The sequence below is a fragment of the Corvus kubaryi genome, unplaced genomic scaffold (assembly GCF_017639235.1).
Source record: "Corvus kubaryi isolate FWS band 111438036 unplaced genomic scaffold, C.kubaryi_AGA036_p1.0 37392, whole genome shotgun sequence".
Classification (NCBI taxonomy): domain Eukaryota; kingdom Metazoa; phylum Chordata; class Aves; order Passeriformes; family Corvidae; genus Corvus; species Corvus kubaryi.
Window position 1 is genome coordinate 7,488,214 of NW_024581131.1, and position 20,131 is coordinate 7,508,344.

Consider the following 20,131-nt stretch of genomic DNA (forward strand, 5'->3'; position numbering starts at 1 on the left):
AAAAAAAAAAAAAAAAAAAAAAAAAAAAAAAAAAAAAAAAATCAGGGGCGGCGTCCCGCCGCCGTGAACCGAGCGGGCGGGGCGCGGGCTGGGCGTGTGCCGCGGCCGTCGGCGGGGCGCGCTCCCGCTCCGCTCCGCTCCCGCTCCCTCCGCACGCACATTGTCCGGGCGCGGCGGCGGTACAGCGCCCCGGCGCCCCGTGCCAATGCGGGGCGGGTGCGGCACGCCGGGGGCGCCTCCACCACCGCGGTGGAAACTTCCCCTCGCCGCCGGGCCGACGCGCGGCTGAAGCCCCCGGCGGGGAGGAGCGGAGCGGGGTTTCGCCCGCCTGGGGGGGCGCCTCGTCTAGTTTGGTTTTTCCTACGTTGGAAGGGCAAAAGCGAGTAATACTGTTACCCGGCTTTAAACTTCCGCGCCCCGCTCTCCAGGACGCGCATCCCGCCCGGCGGGGTGGACGAGCCGGTGAGTGGCCGCCAGGAGCGGGCTGGCGCTGGGTCGGGGTGGGTGGGACGCGCCGTCGCGGAGGGGCAGCGCCCACCGGCTCGGCGGGGACGGGTCGGCAGCGCCGCCGCCACCTGTTAGCGGGGCTGTTCCCCCCAGCCGCCAAGTTCGTACCCCCGCTGTGCTGTGGCTGCCCCCGCCGTGCCCGGGGCGGCGGTGGGAAGGGAGGGACCCTCGGCCCGGTGGGCGGTGGCGGGGCCCGGGCTGTTGGGAGTGGTGGCGGCCACCCACCTGCTCGCCGGCCGCGCCATGACTGTGCTGCCTGGGCGCTGCCTGCCGACCCTAGCCCAGGCAGGCTGCTGGGGTGGGAGGGTGGTGGGGTACCACCGAGCCACAGCCTCTGCACCCTCTTTGCCCTCCGTTCTCTCTGCCCTCCATCCCCTGCCCTCCTTGTGCACCCACTGTGCCCTCCTCCTGTCCTCCCCCTCCCAAGCTGCAGCCCTGTTTCCTTCCCCTCCCTTGCCCTCCCGCTCCCCTCCATATCCCTTAGCTGCAGCCCTGTTCACCTCCTCTTCTTCGCACCCCTAGTTTGCAGCCCGCTGCACCCGTCTTCCCTCATCCCCTTGCATCCCTCACACTGCTCCTGTGATGCTTCAAAGGGGGAGCACCAGACTCGCCACGCTTTGCTAAAGCAGGTGCCTGCTGGGCTGGCACCCTCCAGGAGAGACGAGCTCCACGGCGGTGCCAGGCGCCGCCAGGCCCGGGGCGAGGCGCGGAGGGGACAGGCAGGTGGCGGAGGCGCAGGTATTTGTGTGCATCTGTGAGCAAGTGAGCGAGGTCCCCCGTTCTGCGAGCATGCGGCTCTGCGGAGCTGGTGACACCTCCCTCCCTCCCTCCGTCCTAGGGAAGCTCGCCGCCGGGGCTCTGCGGCGTGCCGAGGCTGCCTGCGCCCTGCTGCCCTGCAAAGGGTGTCACGGCGTCCGGGGCTGCAGCATCTTCACCCCAGGTGAAGGTGCATCTGATGGCTCGCTTGGCCCATACAGGTCCTGGCTGGGGGTGTATTTAAATTGCCTCAAGCAGTGGAGCGTGCCTGGAGACAGAAGAGACTATGAGAAGTCACAGTGGACTGGCGAACTCTGGAGCGGCTGGAGAAATGCTTAGGACAGCTGGAAACAGGACTGTGCAGCAGGAATGGCTTGTTAAGCCATTGCATGGCAAGTCAAGCCGTTGACTATTTCAGTGTCCTAAGCTGGATGGTCATATCTCTTGTAGCCTGTGACGTGCAGGTTGCTCCTGGGTAGGTCTTTGAAATGCAGAAAGGATACGAACTCGTGGTGAGGCTGTGTCACAATGTATTTTAGTCTGGTTGGCATGGGTAGGATGTGCAGCTTGGAGCAGGAACTGGTTTTGAATGGAGGAAAGTACATGAGGTTTGGTGTGGGATTAGCTAAAGAGTTGCTGTAGTCAGAATTGCTGATGTGTTTATCCTTCACAGCTCTGAAATATTTTAATTCTACAGCTGGAGATTCGTGTGATTTTCCCAAGTGTTTTTAAGACAGCCGTGACTGAATCCATGTGTATCCCCCCTCTGTGTGTCTGGTCCTTTCCTTGTCCTCGTAAAACGTTTTTCCTGTGTGATTAATAACGTGCCAACTGCTTCATTTCAGCACTGGGGAGGCTGATGCTGATTGATTTCTCTGTTCAGTCTTCTTGGTGGGTCTGGAGGCTGATGGGTGTTATCACTGCAGAAAAGTCTGCTTTTGGGTGGGAGCTGTCAGCGTGTCTATTTTTTTTATCTCAGCAAACCTCTTACTTCTTTTAATTAAAAAGAGATGAAGTATGCGTGGTAATACCCTTCATGTTTACATAAAAATGATCTTGTAATTAGCAATAATTATCTCAGTTTGGGATATTGCTGAGATATTTAAACAGGACTTGTGACCCAAGGGACACTTTTCCGGCCCCAGGGAGTTGCCCTTGGTGTGGTTCTCTCCTGTGGTGAGTTTGATTCTTGGCTGCTGCCAGTGGTGAAGGTAGAGCAGCAGTGGGAGTAGCCTCGTGTTCCTCTGATGTTGGCCTAGAAAGCCATGGCCACAGGTTCCTTCTTGAGCCTGATTCTGCTTCCCAGGGCTCCCTGGCAGCCCTGCCACCACGCACATGGAGATGGTTTACCTTGGTGGCTTTCACCCCATGGTCTGAGGATTCTCAGACCAATTCTTGCTGTTGTCTTGGGGGAGGGGGGATAAAAACAGGCTGAAAAATTGCCAGTTGGTCTTTTTTTTTCCCTCCTAGTTTCCTCGCTGGTTCTCTGAGGGAGGTTTGGAAAAGGCTGCTGGCAGTGTGGGAAAATTTCCTTGTCAGAGTAGAGATCCTGAGGCATCCTTGTCCATCTTTCACCTGATTTCCCTTCCCTTTAAGAGGAGCAAAGCTCAGCTTAAACATAAACATTTGCTTCCAGGCTGGATATGGCTCTCACTGCCTTCCCTCCTGCTACCAGTGCACCCGAAATTTACCTTTCTCTTCGGCTGCCCTTGGAGCTCACCAGACTTTTTTGGGGTAAAAACCTTCATGGAGTAGAAAAGTTGAGTATTGGGGAAACATTCAACAAAATAAAATCAAGACAAAAAGTACTGCCTGTAGAGAGGAGTTCCTTGTGGGAGGGTGGTTAAAGTAGGAATGTCGCCTCTTCTGTCTCTCAAGATGAGTTATACAGTATACTGTATTTTTGTCAGTCTAGGAAAAGCAAAATGGTCGTCCTTCAAGTAATTTTTATCTAATTGTAATTTATTCCCAGCTTTCTATTTTAACATTTTTGAACTGTAAACTTAGAAGCAGAGCTTATTAAGCAGCAGATAAAAATGTTGAATGTATTTGAATTTTACTTGTATTAATCTAATAATATATTTATGACATGATATTTGATCAGCTCCATACCTGGCTGAAGACCACAAAAGAGTGTTAATCAAACAAATTATTTGACAAATACAGATGAGATTAAATAAATTATCTATTTGCCAGCTGCTGTTCAACTGATCTGCCATGGCATGTTCCTCATTCTCTTATCTTTCCCTTCCAGTTTTCATTCCATTTTTGCATGGTTTATCTTTTCCTGAACTGTCCCTGGTATCTGTTTCATTTATCTCTTCTGTGTCATGGTTTTCCTTCTATTCTTTCTTTTGCCTCTTTCTTGAACCTCTCTTTCCATGCTTTTTGAGTCTAAATTAGCCTTTTCTCCTCTTTTTCTCTACCTTCCTGGTGGAGTTCTTTATTGAGCACTTCATAGTCAGCTCAACTAAATCTGGTATGTGTTTAAACCTGTAAAAATGTAAAACTGAACCCAGACTGTGTGTAAGTATGAAGATGTTTGCTTGGTGGTAATGCTTCTCTGTCTCTCCCTGTTTTTTCTGGCTGTTTTAGGAAGGGTGTTCCTGCAATTCTGGAGGTTTTCCCCAGCTCTTGTTTTTGCTTGTGTTCTCCTTATGCCTCTTTCAAAACCGAATTTGACTTTGTATCTTAAGAAAGCAACCAGGATCAAATGGCAGCCCTTGTGTTGTTCCCTGGCTGTGTATCTGCATGCAACCTGCTTCCATCTGCTGTCTGACCAACCCAGCTTTCCTGCCAGGCAGTTTTCTTTCCTCCTGGCATCATCCTTCCTCCCTGATGGGGTTTACAGCCAGGAGGTGTCTTTCAGTAGGGCAAAAGGAATGAGTGCTCAGAAAATTTTCTGGTTTACCTATTACTTGCAGAGTCTGTATGAAATTCAGGTTGCTGAGGGGAGGTGGCAAGAGGTGAACAGGTCACTGTGCAGGTTATAGTGCATGACCGAGCAGTCACAATACTGAACTTCGATCTAGTATTCAAAAATTAAAGTCTCTTAAAAAATGAAGTTTCTGTTATAAAGAAGACTTGATTTGTTTTGTGGTTTGATTTTTTTTTTACCCCTGGATGAATTCTAGGGGTGGGGAGGATATTTCAGAAACAATGAAAGGAATATAAAACCTTGCATTTCAGGGGAGGAGATTTGCTCTGCCTTGGCAATAAGGCTCAGGCAGTCCAGAGGGGTGTGATTGGAGTGCTCAGAGTGCGTGATTCGCCTCCGCTGATGGTTGCAGTGATGTTGCAGCAGTGCATGAGCTAAGCTGTGTATGTCATAGCTGTTTGCTTGAAGTACTGGGAGTTATGCCACGATGCCCCCTTGTACCCTGAAGGAAAGGTCTCTGCTGTACTGAAGTGAACAGTTCCACCTCTCCTCTGTCTTCGAGGGGGTTTGGGTAACACTTGGGTGCACTGATACAGCGAGCAATCCAGGCACGTTGTTGCAAAGCAGAATTGATTGGGGAGGATGGAGCCAAGAGGAATATTCTTTCGCAGTTAATTATTTACTGCAGGGAGAGAGAGAAGCTGATGATGTTTGGTTTATAATTACAGATATCCAGAGGTAAATACTTCTAGATGATCTGTTTTATTCTGGGTGTTGCTACCTATATCTCTGTAAAGTGGGACCAGCGCTGTTTAATGACCGGCTCAGTAAAACCAAAACCCTGTTACCAACTTCTCACCAGTGCAGTATGGTTCTACAGCTTCCTGTGTGTGGTGCTAACTGACCCAAATGCCTATGGAGGGAATAGTCTTTCACTGTCTTAATGCCTGACCTCCCTGTGGTGCCCATCTGACAGCAGTGTGGCCTCTTGGAACAGCTGATCTCTGTGCTGAAAGATGACTTCATGGTTAAAGCCACAGGATTGTGAACTGGGGAGTCCTGACCCCCCATCTGGCCTTGAGTAAGCTGGTTGCATATCTCACTGGACTTTTCTTTAGGAGGGATACTGACCTAGTAGGTAACCAGCAAATACCTAGCCTATCTGCTAAAAGGATAGGATGCCCTGGGTGAGGGGCACTCTAATAATGCAGAGGCAGTGGCAGCCCAGGTACTTGTATACTGCTGTGCTGTGGACCAAACTTTAAGAGGATTTTTCCTTTTGCATAGCTAAATCCATTATAGATCAGACTGCTTGTATGCAAGTTAAATTCAAGAGCTGGTGGAGCTGAGTTTAAATGTGTGTGTGTGGGAGCAATAACTTGACGAATACAAAAAAGAGACATTGCTGCAATGTCTCTGGGAAGATGCCTGTACGTCTTCTGCTTGTTTAGCATCCTTGAGAGAACAGCAGACGCGAGGGAGAAGCTGTGGCCTGTGAAATGAAGAGGATGTCATGCTCTTACTGGGAGAAGAGGAGCAAGATCTAAAAAGCCAGGGAGTAGGAGTGAAATGAGGGATGCAGGTGTGCACAGCAGGGGCTGCTCCAGGCTGCCCTGTTCTCCCTGGGTAAGGCTCTGCAGAGAGAGAAGCGAGGAGGAGATCAGTGGAAAAAGGCATTGTGGAGGCTGCTGTTTTGCAGGGTGGTGCGTTGGCTCTCCTGCTGGTCAGGGCTGAACTGAGGCATGGCTGGCTGGCAGTGTAAGTGCATGGGGCCATATTCCTTGAGAAAGGCAAACCAGTGAAAAATCTCCAAACAAGAGTCTGGTCAGCAAGTGCTTGTGCCTGAGGCAAGTTGGGATCTTGTTTAGAGGCTTGCTGAGAAGTGAGCTCTGTTCATCAGCAGTTTGTTGGGGTAACAGGCAGCCATCCTGTTGGCCTGCTCCAGGATCACATTGAGTGCTCTGACACTCTGTGCTATCTTCAGCAATTCTGTGGCTTACATCCAGCTCTATTCACCCTGCTTCAAACCATGTGTATAGAATAAGCTTGAATGTATAAATTTGGAGCCTGAAAATGATGGATTTCATCCTACCTCAGACAGCCACAGCAGCAGCCAGAGCAGTATTCCTGGTGTGGCACTAGGTCCTCTGTTTCTGTAGCGATTGTAGCAGCCATGCTCCTTCCCTGCTGATGGCTTTACATTGGATGTCAGGGGGCTTAATGTTATGTGAGGGACTGAAATTCACCTTCCAGGAAGAGGACACAGCTGGGCTTCTGAAACCAGGCTTTGGTTCGTATGATAAGTAGATAAAACAATAGTTGATTATGTTAAGTAAATAAAACATCACTGTTTGTTATAGGTAAATATGGGACTGATCCTGGCTTGTATGTATGCTAATTCTGTGATTAATTTTTTTCATTGTCTCCCCTTGTATCTCTGTCTGTAGATGCAATGGCTCCTTTTGGGTCCCACTCTCTTAGGCTCCTGCTGTGAACAGCACAACTCTCCTTTGTAGAATGCAGACCTAGCAAATGCTGGTGAAAGCAGGAGGTACCTCCGGTGTGTGTGTGCATGCACACCCCTTGCTTTCCCCCCTTGTGTGCAGAGGATGAATACATAACCTTGCAATATAACCTTGGTCATACAAGGTTTCTCCCAATCTTGTTTCTCCTGGCCTTTTCCTGATTTGCATGATATTGTAAGAGGCCAGTTGTCTTTTTCTGGAGGGCTTGTCCCACTTTCCACACAGGCAGCCTTGGGCGAGTGGTCTGCTCCCTGACCTGCTTCGACAAGCATGTGTTGGCTTCTTGCTCTGCTGGGAGCAAGAGTGGGAGGCAGGATGAGGATAAGTGCTGGGGGCTAGGCAGGGGGAGGACATTGCTGTGCTGCTTGGTGGTGTCACCTCCCATCTGGCAGTCAGCATAGTTGCTGATGGATGAGGAGGTATGCACAAATCCCTGCTTCACTTTCTGCCTCATTGTTCTCCTGCGGTGTGTGGTGGCTGTACTGAAGTCTTTTAGGGTCAGATCTGCTCTCTCCTAAGAGTGCAACTGTATGTCCTCCGTTCTGCTGTACTCAGTTGCAGCTGATGGCTCTGTAGCTATTCTGGTGGCCCCTATAATTTCCAAATATCAAGGTATTGATTCTCAAAACATATGCACTTGAAAGAAATGACTACCATGACCATGGTGGAGGTGGGAGACAGAGGTGTGAGAGAGTCAGACCCGGACCTGGAAAAGTGCTTCAGCTCCTGCTTTTCCACAGAAACAAGGAGGCTGTGTGCTGGTGTGGCTCATAGTCACAGGGACGTGTGCAGGGTCTCACCAGGTCTGTGGCAAAGCAGGGAGGTAGATGGATGAGGGTGGAAATCTCCGATTCATAGCAAATTATAGTCATTTGATCCCCACAATTACTGCACCTGATTATCAGGGGCCTGACAAGATGTCCTCTGCTTCGCGTTACTTCCATGATGAACACATTAATCTGTGTTCAGCAGACATCAGTTTATACCTTTGCTGTTCCTCTTCCTCCGTGGTGTATATCTCAAGTAGCCACCCTTTTCCAGTCTATGAAGTGCCCAGGCTTGGCTGCTCCTCATATCTGCTAGAAAGTGTAAAATTGCCAAATACCTACCGGTGCCTATAGCTGGGGCACACACGGGGCAGGGAGAGGAGAGACATTACAACCCCTTGTTTTACAGCTGGGAACTGGGGAATGGAAATTCCCATTAACAGGAGGAGAGAGCTTAGAACAGAGCAGAGCTTAGAACAGAAATTGTTGTCCTAGTCTGGCACTTTGACTGCAAGATCAGCTTCTCATTTCCTTTGGTAACTGATGAGCGTCAAAAGATTCAGCACCCAGCTGTTGACGTGTTGCTAGTCTGATTTTTCTGATGAGAGAAATGCTTTCTTATCACAATGAGCCCTGAGAAGGTGGGGGTTTGTTTCCTTTTATCCTTTCAAGCAAGGCTGTCTTGACTGTTATTTTAATACTTTAGGTGTCTGGTCTTAGAAGTGATGTGAGTGGAGGGCTGGGATGGCAGTCCTTTGCATGTCAGTCTTCCAGGCTGTAAATGGGATTTGTGTCTGAAGAAATGGATAGACATCCCATGATAAAACCGAGTGTCTTGTTGTGAGTTGGAAAAACAGTAAGAAGATTTGGTCAATTGAATAGAGATGTTGGAGGCCTTTGGATGGGGATTGTTTTAAAAATCAGAGTGCTTTAGAATTTTAATTTGTGTCGGTGGCGGATGATTGCAGAATGAGCAGTCTCCCTATTGGTCATCTGCATCGAGGCACCTTTTGTGGAAAGATCTAAAAAACAAGATGCAGTTCATTGACCAAATCTTTGAGGTTAAAAAATAAAACAAACTTCACAGGGAAAAAAAAAACCCAAAAAATGGTGGGTTTCTTCAAGAAGCGAAAACCCCTTACTTTTTTTTCCAAAGCAGTTTCCGAGGCACCTAATCTAATCTTTCCAAAACAATTCTCTGGCAGTCAGAGCTCACATGTTTTAAAAAACAGTGTAGAAAGGAATGTATCATGACAGTTTAATTTGTTGCTGAAATATGGTCACCTCTGGGGTAATTCAGGGCAACCATGGAGTGGATTATAAACCTGTTCAGGATGGGAGGTGAGCAAAGGGAGGCTGCTGAGATGAAACCACCCATGCAGAGGTGTAATTCCTGGGATTTAGGTTTGTCTTCCTTCTTTGATTCTAATGGGGCTGTAGCCTGTTAAGATATTCTAAACAGGGCAGTTGTTGCTGAGTCTTTGCTGTGGCAACATGGGAGGTTTTGGTGATGATTCTCTGAGGGAGGTGATAGGGAAGAGCCTCTGGTACTAGCCAGCTTTAGAGATGAAATGGGGGAGGATTACAGCACATAATGTACAGGTCCCTGGCTGGGGATTTGTAAAGGCCCAGGGCAGCTAGTTGGATTTTGTAGTCACCAATCCACGGGTGCAAACATTGAGCTGCGGAAGCTGGCTTGAAATTTCTACTGTTTTAAAGGAAAAACAAGGCAATTGCAGGATGCTGTTGAGAAGGCTAAGGAAAGCCCTCCTGCGTTTTAGTGGAAGATGTACAGTTTAAAAAGAAAGATGTATAGAGTTGCTTACCTGAAGTGTGCTCCTTGTGAAGAGGTGGGAAGCTGAGTGCCTAGGAGAGGCCTGGGCTCTCTCAGAGCATGCTGTTAAGTACATGTTTTTTTGGCAAGGCCTGCAGTTGCATTGCAACAGGGTTGTGAAATCTTGTTCAAATTCCACTGAAGCTGGTTGAACTATATTGACTGCAGTGACTGGGCTGATGGGCAATGCAGCATCTCTCAGGTCAGTTCAGGTTCTCATCTCCTTTGTTTCAAAGTCTCTGCACCTGGAATTAGTTTATTCAATTCGCAGCTTAGAGCAATTTCAGAAGAAATCCCAGAGGAGGAGGAAAAAAAAGGAACACTACCACCTGAACAGATCAAAATAATCAAATGGGTTGTGTTGTGGAAGTGGGATTGACTGGCAGCTGCTGCATGGAGGTGGACAACCAGCAGTCACACTTTCTCATCGTGGCTTGCTCTGCTGGGGCATTGGGAGCAAGAACTGTTGGGATTAGAATGCAAAGAGATAATGTTTAAAATCTGAGGTAGGAGCCTGTGAGCTTGGTGACAACTGAATGCTGGGGTGGGAGAAAAAGCTCTGCCAACAGTAAGTCACCCTTTCAGGGAGCTGAATGAAACGTCTCATTTTCTTCTGAACTCTTCAGTCCCACTGTGGGTGAATTTTGTGCAGTCTCTTCCATGCTTGCTTTTTCCCCCCTATTTGATTTGAGGGCCCTTTGTAACAACTTACTCCCCATGCATCCTGTTATCATGGGAGTTATTCTGCCTGCAGTCCCTTTCTGAGCTTAATTTTGTTGTTTTCTGCAGCACGAGGGCTGATGGCTTCACAAATCTCAGAATAGCTCCTCCATCTCTCCCCTGGCCAGCCCAGTAGCGTGACAGCTCCATTTAACATGCGCTGTCTGCTTTGGCTTCCTGCCCCTAGACTCATTATTTTGCAGTTGTCTGCATCAAGCTCCCATGTTGCCTGCCCCAAAGGATTGTATATCAGAAGTCATGAAAAGGAGAAGAGTCCTCAAGGTTGGCCTGTAAATCCCAGGTCTCTATACTAGAAGAAATTACAGTCTTGTTGCTCTATCCTTTCCTCTCCCATGTCCTTGACCCAGCCCTGCTGCATGTGTTCATCCTTCCCTGCCTGTCATGGTGCATTGTAGATACAAAAATGCTGCTAGCAAGGATTTTCTTGCTATTTTCTAAGTCTGTGAGAGACTTTTCTCTCACACAGAAGAGGTAGCAGAGTTCTGTAAACAACCAAACACCTGCAGCCTTGAAAAGTCTTGTTCATAGTACAGTAGAAAAATATTTTGACAATGGATGTTTTAGGATTTTAGCCAATCACCCCAAGGGGTGGCTGATCCTTTGTCCAATTAGACTATGAAGAAAAAAGTCTATAAAAGAGTTTGTAAAATAATTAAATAAATCAATCTTGCTGCACAGTTCCTGCCTGCTGGATCTTCTCTCCTCCTCCCTATGGCTGCAGGACATGGTAAAATACCCTAGGGTTGCAGTAACAGTGCGTCTCTTGATGGGCACAAAGGGAGCATTGCGGGCTATCTGGGCAATGCCGTTCTTGTGGCACAAAGTGTTTGGTGCCTGGGATGTTCTCCTTTCTTCACCTGCTAACACAGAGGCAGGCTGAGACCTGCAGCTCTGCCTTCTCTTCAGCCATCCCCCAAAATTATTTGGATCCAGTTGGAACATCATTACAGGGAAGGTGTTGTGAAGTTTTCTTGATGGCAAACACTTAAGGGCATGGGCCTCTCATCTCCCACTTGAAGTGTAGTGTTACCTTCAGGCCTTAGGGGGTGAAGTGCTTTCATGTTAGGGGCAGGGTGAGATAGTCTCTCTCTGAAAAGCTTACCAGCAAAGTGCAAGATGGGGAATATCAGGGTGCAATTCCCCTGTCCAGATGTCGGCATCTAACATCCCAGCCCCTCAGTCCCCCTTTACAGGCAGCAGAGGAAATGAGCACTTCCATCTCATTGTAATGCAGGTGGATAACTGAAACAGGTCAGACACACTGTGCCTGCCTCTGCTCATTGATGATAGAGGCTCTGGATGATGGGCTCTTGTGGAGAGGTCTGTGCTGTAGGTGAGATGAGCCCCACCTTAACTAGCTACATTGGGCACACTGGGGTAGCACAAAAAGGAGACAAGACTGTTGAATGTGGTCTGTCCTTGGCTGTCTCATCTGGTAAGCATGTTCATCTTCCTTTGGTCAAGAAGCTACCCTTCATTTTGATTCCTTGCTGGCCAAGAGTGGAGGAGAGGGATGTCATCCAGACAGCAACTGGAAGACAGAGTTAAACACCTCTCAGAGGTGCTCCTAGGACAGAGCTCCAAGCCTGTCCCAGCTCTAGAACAAGGGATGTTTTAACCAAGTGAAGGCAGAGAGTGTAGGTACAAATGGAACAGTTTTGTCCTTGGTTCAAACTTCCATGCAGAGGCCAAGTAGCTGCTAACATAGGTCAGGTGTTACTCATATACTTCTCAGGAGCTCCTGACCTCCTCCTGCATGTGCCCAAACAGGTATTGTATTGCAGTGGGGAAAGACATGAGACCTCTAAATCTAGAGCTGAAACAATGGCATGGAGACTTCAGATTGCAAACCAGCAGGTGATAGCAGGAGCTCTCCAGTGCCTCAAAAAGTGCTGCATGTCTGGGTGTTCCAGACTTGGTGGGTCAAACTCTTTCTGTTAGGGGAAAAAGAGCCTTTTTACTAACACTGAAGCACTGCTAAATGGCATATTGGGGCTTTGAGGATGATGGAGCCAGTTTCTGTAGATTTTTAGTCCATTTGACTTGAACCTTCATGGTTTCTTGGAAGACCCTGGTATGGTCTGCTGGGAGCAGGTTGGAGGAGACCTAGAGCTGCTCTTGACGGAACTAGAAAAACGAAGCTGAGCCAACTGAAAGGAATAAAGCCTGATAGCCTGGGGAGGATTTTCTTGACTGGCTGAGTTTCCCCTTTGATTTGGAGCACTTGTTCCATCATGCCTTTTGCTGGGGAATAATTAGCCCGGTGGCAGAAGTGCGGTACACCGGGCGTTTTGGGAGCGAGAAACCTGTCTGCAGCAAGAGCCCACAGAGCTTGAACTCAGCCTCTGAGTCCCTGTGCTGACAGCTGGTTGCAAGCCTGCTTGGTATGGGATGGTGCCATGCCAGAGTCTTTACCCTCCATCTCACGCCTGTAGTGTCAGCATGATTCACTGCTACAACCCTGAAGAAAAAAACAGTCAGTTTTATACCCCAATTTTGTTGTTGATACTCATGCTATAATTCCCATCCCTTCAGACATCCATTAAATGGTGCTCTGGAGAGTCTGTAGAAGTCTAGTGTGTGCACTGCAGTCGCTTCAAACTTTACAATAGCAGGTAGTCTATTGGAGGTGAAATTTCTGGCTCATCCTAGGTGGGAAACACACATACTGTGCTACAGAAAAAGGCAAAAAAATACCTTCTATTCCATTATATGGTGTATTTTCTTCACAATGCATCTGATCTCTCCCTGCTCTCTTTCCTGGCTACATATGCCCACCACAAACTTTTGTACTTTTTATCTCATGCTTCTCAGGAACAGAGAGGGCAAGTACGAAAACCCTCAGGAGGTTTTTAATTCAGTAAGGACAGTATATCAGGGCTTGCAGTTACCATATGTTTTTGCTCTGATACTTTCCTTGTTGTCCTTTCCCTCTGACCTTCAGTACAGTAAACAGGGTCTGTGTTTGAAGAGTGTCCTGAAAGGGAGGCACCTGGCACAGCATCGGGTCCTGGCAGCTCCTGTGCGCTCCTAGGTACGTGCTTAGGACTGGCCTTTTGCTGGCATCAACCTGCTGCTGGCTGGATGCACTGTGGCAAAACAGTACTTTTTACTTGTTAATTTTTGCGACCGACAGCATGCTGGTTGCCTTGTCAACAGGAGATGGTTTATAGGTTTCTGGAAGATTTGCAGCTGTGTCACTTGGCTGTTTGCTCTCCTGGTTGAACGTGCACGCATATGGGTCTTTGAAAGCTGGCAGGAGAAACTAGGATCCATCCATCCCTTTCACAAAGGTTTTGTAACTATATGACCTTCTAACTAATTTTCCTAACTCCCTAATAACATATATATGTAATTAAATCTAGGAAGACAAGGCCGTATCAAGCCTTGGGCTTGGGAAATCGTGTAATGCAGTCAAGTTGCCTTTTGTGTCCAGGGCAGACCAACCTTATTGCACCAATAACTTCCTTAAGATTTTACATTTAGGGTGGGAAGAGAACTCCCATCGCAGGAAACCCAGTTCCCTCCTGTAGTCCATCAAAGGCTGCTTTGGTTTCTGATTCAGCTCTGCAAATACTACCTGGTGGCTTCAGACTGGATATGAATTTGGCTGGTATTATTTCCCCCGTGAAGGCTAGAGCGAGGGAGAGAAAACTAAAGCAGCTTGTCTTAGCCTGAGTCAGCACTGCAGAGTTGCAAATTTCTGTAGATCCTAATGAAAGGTCCCTGCCTTATCTGTCTTGGTATTTTGCTGGTTACACAACTTGCACATCCCATAGATGCAAATATTTTCCTGGGGTTGGCCCTGGTTGCCCAAGGAGAGTGTTTGTTCAGATTCTCATGCTTTGCAATTAATATAAGCTTCTCAACTCCATGTGAGGGAAAGAAAGGGAAGTGGTGCTAAGTGGTTTGTGTTTTTTTTCCTTTCTCCCTGTTGTTGTTCCTCACCAGCTGGCTACTTTGAAATGAGTATGTTGTGGTTTTTTCCTTAAGAAGCAACGTGTTGCTGCAAATTCAGCTTTGGAGAGGTTGTGGTAGCTTTTGTCCTCTGGCGCTGCAGCTGCTGTGGGCAAGGCACAGACAATACGTGGTGCTGTGGGTACGCAGCCTGCGAGCCTGATCTGGCTGGAGGGGATGCCAGCCCAGCCGAGCGGCAGGATCCTTCCTTCCCACTGCATTCCTGCACTCACTTGGTGGTGGCTGGGAGATGTGAGTCCTTGCCTTGCTCCAGACTGTGCAAGAGCAGTGAAGTTAACACCATGGGATGTTGTCAAAGGAGTAAGAACCTGTTGCAAGTAATATCTTTACTCTGCCTCGTTTAGTATGGCAGCCTTATCTTAAGAGGGCTGTATGAAGTGTGCTTGTCACAGCTGTGTCAGGCACCCACACAGCTCACAGAGATATCTTGCATGTTCTCTTCTGAGCTACTGGATGAAAAGCGGCTACTTTAGAGGGTAAATTGCCTCCCCATGTTCAAAAAAAGGTATCTAATTTAGACCTAGAGAGCATACTTCAAAACCTTTGAGTGAACTTTATGAAGTCTGTGTTCATTGTGTTTTTCAGAATACTCTCTGAACTTGCATTTTTGTTTTGTGCTCTGCAAAAGCAACAATTCCTTTGGGGCTGTAGAATAAAGGAAACACTTGCTTAAAGTGGTGTGGGGGAGTTGTTAGCCTATAAAACTCAGCCTGGGCCTTCGGTTGTGTGTTTCACAATGACCTTGGCCAATCACACTGGTGTTGTCTTAAGACCATGCAGCCACTTGAAAGGGAGGAAAAAAAGACCAACGACATGAACTTTTGTATCTGATCAGGGTTTTGACTGTTAGCTTAAGTCAGATTTCCTGTTGGAGTTGACATAATATGTCCTGAGTTTGATCAAAATTGAGGAAGTAAGGGAAGAATGAAGCCTGTGGAATGGCAGCCACCACTTGGAACAGCTTCTTAATGGAAGATCTCCATTTGGGCAAGAAATACTAACCTCAGATATACTTTCCTTCAATGCAGGTCTTCACCCTCTCTGTCCTGTCTTAGGTCTACAGGTGAAAGGCTATAATGGTAGATAGATCCTAGAGCCTAATCAGCCTTTGATGGAGGGAATTGATTCAGAGCAAGGCAACCTCTAGTGTAAGTTTTTAAGGATGGATAGTTGATAAACTTTCAGTCTTCTGAGCTCTATTTTTTCCTTGCTGTTAGAATAGGAATTTTCATGTTGTGTTAATATACTCACATTACAAAACACTGCAGCTTGTCTTTTTGCTTGAGTAGTGCTTCAGGTGAAAGTTGGCTGGTTTGGCATGTGAGATGGTGGTTTTCTGTGGGATTTTTCCATTTTTAGAAAAAGCTTTTTGCAAACACTTGATTCATTTCTTGTAATTTCATTTTATTTCTTCAGTTGAAGTTTCTGTGTGGGAACAATGAGAGCTGTGTAGGAGCTGTACCCATTACACCACACTGTGGCCTTCAAGGTTCATTGTAGGGACACACATGGTCCTTGGGGAGCTGCCTTCTGAAAATAAGAGGATTTTAAGGGAGAAATCAAGCAGCAGTGTATTTCTAGCTAGGTGTGAATGATGTACAAGAGTGAGAAACTGCTGCCTGTGCCTTAGGAACCCTGAAAAACAACACTGGTGAGCTCCACTGCCCTTGAATGAAGAGGGAGCTTTATCAGCACATCACTGTAGTTCAAAATCTAATTGGTGGCTTGTCTCTGCCAGGCACCTGTGAAGGCACATGATCATGTTTGAGTCCTCACAATATTGACAAGACTGTAAAAATTCAGAGTTCAAGTTTAAGGTCTGAAGTTATTTTTCTAAGGAAAGAGGATTTTGTCATACCAAGGATCTGAGGAGATACGGATCCACGAAGTGGAGCCTCTGACTGCAGATACTATTGTGGTTCTCTGCTCCCTTAAGAAAAAAAACCCAAACCCCAAACCATCAGAACTCTGAAAGAGGTTCTTGTCCAAAAGTGAAGATTTTCTGTAGTTATTCCAAATGACTGTTTCCTCAGGGGGATCATTTTCATAGCTTATGCATAATTCTTTAATCCAGCTCGAAGCCCACAAGACAGATGGGGTCGTGACAAGAGCCAGGAAGTTTGCATGATCTTATTAGACTGGATCATCTTTAACAGTGCCAGTTCACATCACCTGTCCATTTCTTGCTTTTTCCAAACACTGGGGGAAGAAATAAAACTCCTAGCAGCCTTGTGACATTTAGCATTACTCAAACACTCTTGCAGTCTCAAATGGTCAGCAAAGAGCAAATTTTGTGGGTGTGGGTGAGCAGAATTGGAGAGGAACCTCAGACCATGCGTAGGACCAGGCTCCCACTACTTGAACAGTGCCTTCTTAGCTGTTACAGTCTATAGTAGTAGACCAAAAAAAGCCTGAAGGTGTGAAAAGGGATGATGGAGCCACCAGTATGAGCAAACTTTGGTCTTCTGGTGCACATCCCATTTCTATGTCCCCCCAGCCCTGCCTGGAGCTGCTTTTAGTGGTATTTGCTGTAGCCCAGGAGATAGTTGTATAAGCTTTTTGGTACCCCGAGGTCCAGTTTTCAACCCTCTTTCCTGAGTTCATAGCTTAAGTATCAGAACTTCAGTTCTTGTGTCTTTGCTGTTGCTTGTGAGGGCAGGGATGACCAATTGAATAAAAGGTCAGGACTCATTTGCTGGGGGCTGATGGCAAAGGGTGATAGCGTTAAATACTCCCAGCAGTCAGTGATTTGCAGAGTGATGTAGGTTGTGTAACAGATCTTCACACACACGCTCTAACAGCACATAGAAAATACAGTAATTTTACTTGTAGTAATAAAGTTGTATTATTATGCGCCGGGGAATTGAAGGCAGATGCTTGGATTTTTCCCAGTGGGCTGAAGGGAGGTTCAGGTTTTGTTTTATTTATTTATTTATTAATTATATGTTAAACCAAAGCCAGAGAACTATGAGTCAGCTTGATCTTCACTGCTTCAGTTCGTGTGCTGTGGTCCCCAGGCCATTGTCTAACAGATGCCTGTACCCACATGAGGCTGGATGAACCTGGAGACTGCAGGCTTATTTTTGTCACCCTGTTGCAGAAATGCCTTAGGGAGGCTCCATGTATGCTTAGGAGCCAGCAGTATGGGAAAGCCTCTTAGCAGAGGGTCCTGGGAAAACACTCAGCTGCTGATCCCAAGAGCAAGTTCTCTGTGCCAGCACCATATGCAATTCTTCATGGCAGCCAGATCTCCAGGGAGGAGGAAACAACTCTGCCACCTCCTTCCTTCTTCTGCTTTATGGTGGCTGAGTTTTTTAGCTGTTCTATAGGCACTCTGTGTGCCCCTCTGGCTGAAGAAAGGTGTATTTGTGCTTTCAAAGGTAATGTCAGTCTGCCTCACTGCTGTCTCAAGATGCAGAGAGGGATAAGTGCTCCAAATGGGCTAAGGTTGAAAATAAAAATAGACAAGTGAGATCCTCAACCCGTGTTGACTGTCTTGGCTTTAGTGGCGTCAGTGCAAGGACTCTATTTTTGCCCTTTCCTTAGGGTAAACCTTCAAGGTGAGATCACAATTGTGGGACTCACTTGTTTGGTTTTTACTCCTTGGCTTGGGCTGTCCTCTCCCTTCTTTGGGAAGCTATAAAACTTGCACCTTGTCCATACTACATGCAGATAATGGCTTAGGGCTGCCAGGAGAAGTCATCTTTGAAGTTATAAGTTTGCCTTTTGTGATTATTATTTTTTCAGGTCAAATACAGAACTGTTTGCATGAGCCTTATAAAGTCCAAGAATAAATCCAATGAAGGCTGCTGTGTTTCTTTTCTAAATGTCTCTGCAATGTGTGCTTCCCTGAGCAGCAGGACCAGAAAATCTTACAGGCTGTGGGGGAGATGGCTGGGCACCAGGAAAGAAGATGGGAAGCCATGTATATGCATATAAAAAGAAGTGATGTTTATAGTTTTGGCATCTCATTGCTGCAAGGTTTAGGGAATTCAGTGGCTTCAGAGGATAAAGATTTGAGTGTTGTATGGACAGCAGGCACAACCAGAGTTAGACATTTTTTAAAGAGAAGACTGCTGTAGGGGCCTCTTTTTGGTTTTCAGATAATCTGGCAGGATGAGACCCTGTTCTGGGACCTGAGATGGTTTCCACTGAAAAGAGTTAGAAGAAGGTTTTGGGCTGTGTGAGAATCCCCAACAGTGTTGGGGATTTGATGTTGAGCCATCGCTTGCACTGCCCTAATGAAGTTACATTGCAGTAATTGTAGTGCATTACAGTTCAAAGTTCAGAAATCCCTTTTTTCTTTCCTGGTTGGTTGGTTGGTTGTTTTGGGGCTTGGTTTTTTTTTTTTTTTTTTTGTTTTGGTTTGGTTTTTTGTTTGATTTTGGTTTGGTTTGGGTTTTTTTTCCAATGTGGATGACCTTTGCCTGCTGCTGCATGGGGTTTACTTGGGGACTTTGCCATGCAGAGGTTGATCTGTGATGGAGGTTGCATTGTCACTCCTGACAAAAGGATGCTTCAGCTGGAAGGGCACCTGCAGAATCATGATGCCCCGTTTTACTTTTCCCAAGATGTGACTCTTCCAGCTCATGTTGCAGCTATTTTGGGTTGTACTTTGCGTGGTCTCTTTTTGTGCTCTCAGGTTAAATCAGGTGCTAAGGACAGAGTGTTGTGTCAGCTGTGTCTGGTCACCAGGTGCTTACCAGGGCATTTTCACGACCACCAACTGCATGCAGGTGCTGGTCTCTGGCTGGCATCTCCTACTGAAGATGTCCTTGGTCTAAAGACTTTAAGGTTTTCTTCTTTCTGTTTGCAGTTAGGGGATTGTGTCCAGGCTCCCTTGCATCTCTTTGTCCATTCACTTCATGGACTTTCTGACACTCTTTTCCACTGCAAGATGTCATCCCTGAAGCTCAGGGCATGGTGTGCTTCCTATCTGTACCTCTTTCAAACAAGCAAATCTGGTTCATGTGACTGGAGTGAGTGTGCCCACTATCTTGTGCCTGGTGCAAGACCCCTGTGTTGCTCTTTTCTCCATCAGTTGTTGATCTGTGTAGAGGAACACCTGTGTTGAGTCAAAGAGGTAGGGCAGGGTCTTTGGAGCTTTATGGCCATGTCAAGTGCACTGCCAAAGCCAGATCTGGATCTACTCGTTGCCTCTACCAGGGTTGTCTGAGGGACTGGAGTTGAGGGTTTCTATGAAGATGTAGGTACACCTAACCTTTAGGCATTATCAGAGGGACCTCAACCACCCTTCTGCTCTCAGGGGCTTTGCTTATTTGTGAATCAGCTAGTTGCGCTCCAGTGTTGAGGAGCCACATCTGACACAGGCTTGGTGTCTTGCATTTCTGTGGTTTCTTTCCAGCCTTACTTGGCCTGCAGATGCTGGCTACGAGCCCACCCAAATCCTGCTTGTCATCGTTGCTGTGGACTCCCAAGGAAGCTCTGGAAGGAAACCCCCCCCCCGGCTTTTGCTGATTGTGCAGGTCTGCCAGCAGATGCTGGAGGCTGTGACAGAGGTGGTGGAGAAGGCGTTGTGCTCCTGTCCCCTGCACACTCAAACGCAGCCATTGATGAACACATGTCTTACGACAAAAGCTCGAATGTGGGGGAACAGAAATCCCCAGCTTCACCATACGTTTCCTGTGTGACCATCAGGAAGTCACTTAATTGTTGCGGGTTCTTCATTGCAGGGTGGAGTTTCTTGTTCCTTGATCTGCTCTGCCAGTCATGTGTTGTTGAGGAGTGGGATATATGAACCCATGTGGAAGCCATTTAGAGCTGAAGGAGCATGTCTCCTGTGTCTGTTCTGTGATGCTTGCAAGACAGGCAGGATGAGTCCTTGGGCAGTGTCCCTTTGTTGCTCCAGAGCCAAAAGGGAAACTACTTCCTTTTCAGTATGGAGAGCTGCAATCCTCACATTTTCAGTCTTCCTTGTAGCAGGTCTGTGGTGTGACAGTGATGCACTTAACTCACCCACAGCAACATTGCTTGGATTTTTTTTAAATCCAGACTGCTGCAGAGAGAGAGGGGATATGAGCATCACATTAACAAGTCTGACGAGATTTACTGTGAGCAGCAAAGTGAGGTTTGGGTAATTCAGGACCCTAACTTAAAGTTCTGCTGATCCAAACTTAAAACTTGC

General features: G+C 47.2%; 1 protein-coding gene across 4 annotated transcripts in view; it reads left to right on the forward strand.

Annotated features, from left to right (window-relative positions):
• HRAS (HRas proto-oncogene, GTPase) overlaps positions 1 to 20,131 on the forward strand; it is a 42,406-nt gene that overhangs the window by 1,782 nt on the left and 20,493 nt on the right. The window contains exon 1 of one of the 4 annotated variants that reach the window (XM_042038330.1): positions 91 to 462. The exons of 2 other annotated variants lie outside the window; for them this stretch is intronic. The gene's annotated coding sequence lies outside the window, so the exon portion shown is untranslated. Of the gene's footprint in view, positions 1 to 90; positions 463 to 20,131 lie in introns of those variants that run through there. One more of the 4 variants, XM_042038329.1, reaches the window with a different exon arrangement.